Below are 6,015 nucleotides of genomic sequence, written 5' to 3'. Positions count from 1 at the left end.
CCTACTATTTCCCCAATAGAATCAAGCATCTATACTGTTCAGAAGCACAAAAAATATCCTCATTCATACTAGATTTTAAGAATCACTGCCCTAGAAGAAGAATCAAGTTATTTTATATTTCAATAAAATATATGTCTCAAGTTTTGAATGAAAACCTAATGTGTAATGGATTCTGGAAGCAAAAGCCTAGTTGTGTCTATACCAACCCATGCACATCAGTATACACTTGCGTATTTAATATTATTTATCAAATTTAACACAATTACTACAACTGATTTGGACACTATTATAGAGCTTAAAAATAGATTAAAAATGTGAAAGGCAAAGGTTTTGGCATAAACTGCAAAATGATAATTTTATAAGAATAATTTTCTAGATTATTCTTAAGAGTCGTGATTCTCTTCATGTTTAGGGAGCAATTAAGGATCTCCCCACAGTAATTTTAATGATTCTAAACGTGAATAGCTATGAAATTTTAAGGAAACCTACCTTTTATTGCTAAGGTAGGTTAAATTATATTTTAACTATTTATCTTACAATGTAAATTATAGTCATCATATAATTATCTTCATAAAATATATGTCTCAGTGGAAATAATGTCTAAAATGTGGAGGCAGTGCTCATTATTCTCAAAATCCCCATTCTCATCTAAAATTTGTGAATCTCTAATATTTTCACTTGATTTAGGAAAAAGAACCAGATGACATTCAGTTAATTTTCCTAATGTTCAAGTTACTTCAGACCAAGTTAGATCTGACCTAAAAGAACTAGGTCTCCAAGGAGACTTAACTTTATTCTCTTTATAAATCTATAATTTCTGGGGGTTGCCTCCCTTACTCTCAGAGGCTTCTCATGAGTTTATAGTAACTGGTGGAAAAGTTAACAAAAACGTCTTAAGTTCATTTCTTTTCAGTCTAAAACTTTCAGCACAGGCTGAACAATTTATGAAGTTACTGTTCTCCTTTTCTTTCTTTTTAACGTCTTTATTTGGGTATAATTGCTCTACAATGGTGTGTTAGTTGCTGCTGTATAACAAAGTGAATCAGCTAGACATATGCATATATCCCCATATCTCCTCCCTCTTGCATCTCCCTCCCTCCCACCTTCCCTATCCCACCCCTCTAGGCGGTCACAAAGCACTGAGCTGATCTCCCTGTACTATGTGGCTGCTTCCCACTAGCTATCGGTTTTACATTTGGTAGTGTATATATGTCCATGCCACTCTCTCACTTCGTCCCAGCTTACACTTCCCCCTCCCTGTGTCCTCAAGTCCATTCTCTGCACCTGTGTCCTTTATTCCTGTCCTGGCCCTAGGTTCTTTAGAACCTTTTTTTTTTCTTTTTTTTTTTTTAGATTCCATATATATGTGTTAGCATTACAGTATTCGTTTTTCTCTTTCTGTCTTACTTCCCTCTGTATGACAGACTCTAAGTCCATCCACCTCACTACCAATAACTCAATTTCATTTCTTTTTATGGCTGAGTAATATTCCATTGTATATATATGCCACATCTTTATCCATTCATCTGTTGATGGACACTTAGGTTGCTTCCATGTCCTGGCTATTGTAAATAGATCTGCAGTGAACATTGTGGTACATGACTCTTTTTGAATTATGGTTTTCTCAGAGTATATGCCCAGTAGTGGGATTGCTAGGTCGTATGGTAGTTCTATGTTTAGTTTTTTAAGGAACCTCCATAATGTTCTCCATAGTAACTGTATTAATTTACATTCCTACCAACAGTGCAAGAGGGTTCCCTTTTCTCCACACCCTCTCCAGCATTTACTGTTTGTAGATTTTTTGATGATGGCCATTCTGACTGGTGTGAGGTGATACCTCATTGTGGTTTTGATTTGCATTTCTCTAATGATTAGTGACGTTGAGCATCCTTTCATGTGTTTGTGGTGATCTGTATATCTTCTGAGGAGAAATGTCTGTTTAGGTCTTCTGCCCATTTTTGGATTGGGTTGTTTGTTTTTTTGATATTGAGCTGCATGAGCTGCTTGTAATTTTGGAGATTAATCCTTTGTCAGTTGCTTCATTTGCAAATATTTTCTTCCATTCTGAGGGTTGTCTTTTTGTCTTGTTTGTGGTTTCCTTTGCGGTTCAAAAGCTTTTAAAATAAATAAATAAATAAAAGCTTTTACGTTTCATTAGGTCCCATTTGTTCATTTTTGTTTTTGTTTCCATTTCTCTAGGAGGTAGGTCAAAAAGGATCTTGCTGTGATTAATGTCATAGAGTGTTCTGCCTATGTTTTCCTCTAAGAGTTTGATAGTGTCTGGCCTTACATTTAGGTCTTTAATCCATTTTGAGTTTATTTTTGTTTATGGTGTTAGGGAGTGTTCTAATATCATTCTTTTACATGTCGCTGTCCAGTTTTCCCAGCACCACTTATTGAAGAGCCTGTCTTTTCTCCATTGTATATTCTTTCCTCCTTTATCAAAATAAGGTGACCGTATGTGCGTGGGTTTATCTTTGGGCTTTCTGTCCTGTTCCATTGATCTATATTTCTGTTCTTGTGCCAGTACCATACTGTCTTGATTACTGTAGCTTTGTAGTGTAGTCTGAAGTCCGAGAGCCTGATTGCTCCAGCTCCATTTTTCTTTCTCAAGATTGCTTTGGCTATTCGGGGTCTTTTGTGTTTCCATACAAATTGTGAAATTTTTTGTACTAGTTCTGTGAAAAATGCCATTGGTAGTTTGATAGGGATTGCATGGAATCTGTAGATTGCTTTGGGTAGTATAGTCATTTTCACAATGTTAATTCTTCCAATCCAAGAACATGGTATATCTCTCCATCTATTTGTATCATCTTTAATTTCTTTCATCAGTGTCTTATAGTTTTCTGCATACAGGTCTTTTGTCTCCCTAGGTAGGTTTATTTCTAGGTATTTTATTCTTTTTGTTGCGATGGTAAATGGGAGTGTTTCCTTAATTTCTCTTTCAGATTTTTCATCATTAGTGTATAGGAACAAGAGACTTCAGTGCATTAATTTTGTATCCTGCTACTTTACCACTGTTCTCCTTTTAATCCCTTTCCATACCTCATGAACACCATTTACTTGATCATTTCTTATTCTGCCTGCACTAGCCTGTAATCAGGATTCTTCCTTGTTCTGTTCAGTATTCCAGCCTCCCTTGGGTCAGTGCCACCTTAGCTGATATAAACTTGGTCTTCCACAGTTTTCTATACCTGCAAGCAGCAGGAAAACCTTTTTCTCTTTAGGGTAGAGCATAAGATTGATAACCTGACAAAGCAATTACAGTAAACCTCTATTACAAGGCACTTCACTATTTCACAGATTCGATTATACCTTGGGTCAAACTATGACCATTGTGTACATTGTGCATTTCTCTATATATAATATATAAGGAGCCTACAAAGTGGGTGTTATCTTATCCTCTGACATCAGCATTATTACAGTGGTCTCTTTTAATGCACTGATTCATGTTGCTAGATAGAAAAAAAAATTACTTTCTACGCAATTTTCAAGGACTAGCAGATAAACAATGTCAGAAAATAGTATCAGGCATCATTTTGTCTTGTAATATAAGCTTATCCCATTACATATTGTCCCAGTTATAAAATATAGTTGGTGATTTATAGTCATAGGCCAAATATTTTAGAAATGATTTTATGTGAAAGATGTTCTAAGAAGATAATGCTATTTGACTTAAGTAAAAATATTTATTCATATGACTGATGATAGCAGATGTCTCTGATGCCTGCATGTTACATCTCTCCATTCCACAGTTCTGTGCACTTAGACTCATCTTGTGGTAAGGCTCCCATTACATGCACTGATCTCTTGTCTTCAGGACTGATGCGTTAGGCATAGTGCCTGGCCCATACTGCTTTTAGGAGCCCACAATAATGTTTTAAATTTCTTTTATAATTAGAAGAAACAAACTTTAAGTCTATAAAAATGTTTTAATATATAATAGTAATATATTTTTCTTTATACAAATGCAGTCATAAAATGAGAATTTAATTTCTTTTTATGGTGAAAGGGGCCAATCACAGTCATAATGTGGCCTTGCATGTCTTCCCACTTTCTCCATGGTTGTCTGCTTGGCCATATATAAGTATAGCTAGGATGTATAGGGGAGTTAACATTCCCTAGGGCAACAAGGTGAGAGTCGCAGCCAGGTAAACAATTTTGAGAGGAATTTTTGTGTTTCCAGAAAGAATGAAGTCCCTGTTGCCCCTCTATCACATCTTCATATACTCTATAAAGCACACTTACATACATTTTTCTTCTTCTTTTCCTTGATGTGTAGAGTCAATTTCTCACTTTATACGTATAGAGAACACAAACTAAGACTCTTGATTCTGTACTTCACCACCAATTTCAGTCTTTTAAAATATAAAAATGTTCTTTAGATTTCTTGTTCCCAATTATATTTACTCTTATACTAACAGATTTATTGAGATTTAATTCACATACCATAGACTTCACCATGGTCAAGTATACCATGCATGGTCTTCAGTATATTCACAGACTTGTACAACCATCACCATTACCTAATTTTTGAACTTTTTCATCACCCCCAAAAGAAACCTCATACCAATTTGTAGTATTTCCTTTTCCTTCTTTCCCCCAGCTCCTGGAAACCACTACTGTACTTTCTGTCTACATAGATTTGCCTATTCTGGACATTTCCTATAAATGGCATTATATAATCTACAATCTTTTGTGATTGGTTTCTTCATTTAGCATAGTGTTTTTAGGGTTTGTTCATGTTGTAGCATGGATAAGTACTTTATTCATTTTTATGCTTAAAGAATGTTCCATTGTATGAGTACACTACTTTTGTTCATTCATCCGTTGATAGACATTTGTATGATTTATGCTGTTTTGGCCATCAGGGATAATGATGCTATGGACATTTGTATGCAAGCTTTTGTGTAAATATATATTTCAAGTCTCTTGGGCTTTTACCTAGGATTGAAATGCTGTGTAAAATGGCGACTCTGTGTTTAACTTTTTGAGAAACTCCCAAATTGTTTTCAAAAGTGCTTCACATTTTCACATCCCCACTAGCAATTTTTGAGTGTTCTAATTCACCACATCCTCGCCAATACTTATTCCTGTCTTTTTTATTTTAGCCATTCTCGTACATGTAAAGTGGCATCATATTGTAGTTTTGATTAGCATTTTCCTAATGACTACTTATGTTGAGCATCTTTCCATGTGCTTTTGGCCATTTGTATATTTTCTTTGGAGAAATGTCTATGCAAATATTTTGCACGTTTTTAATTGGGTTGCCCTTTATATATTGTGCATACAATGTTATTATCAGATAAATTATTGCAAATATTTTCTCCCATGTGAGTATCATTTCATTTTCTTGATCATTTTCTTTGAGTCAGGAATGTTTTCCATGTTAATAAAGTTTAACTATTTTTTCTTTAATACTGTGTTTTTAATGTAATGCTAAGAAACCATTGCCTAACCCAAGGTCACAAAGATTCACTCCTATATTTATTTTTTATTTTTATATTTTTAGCTTTTAAATTTATGTCTGTGATCCATTTTGAATTAGTTTTTGTACATGGTGTGAAGTACAGGTCCAATTTCATTCATTCTTTTGCATGTGAATATCTAGGTGACCCAGCACCTTTCATTGAAACAGCTATTATTTTCCCATTAAGTTTTCTCGATAACTTGTGAAATACCAATTGACCATACTGTAAGAATTTATTTCTGTATTCTCAATTCTGTTCTATTGATCTACATGTCTTTCTTTGTGTCAGTATCTCATGTCTTGATTAATGTAGGTTTCTAGTAATTTTTGGAAACAGGAAGCGTGAATCCTCCAACTTTGTTCTTTTCTCCAAGATTGTTTTGGTTATTCTGTGTCACTTATATTTTCATATGAATTTTAGGAGCAGCTTCTCAGTATCTACTAGAAAGACACCTGGAATATATGATAAAAGTTGTGTTGAATCTGCAGGTCAATTTGGGGAGTATTTCCTCAGTGTACAAGTTTTCAATCCATGAATATGAGAT

Source organism: Grampus griseus (genome assembly GCF_964374135.1).
Source record: "Grampus griseus genome assembly, chromosome: 4".
NCBI classification, from domain to species: Eukaryota; Metazoa; Chordata; class Mammalia; order Artiodactyla; family Delphinidae; genus Grampus; species Grampus griseus.
This window is presented reverse-complemented; position numbering follows the sequence as displayed.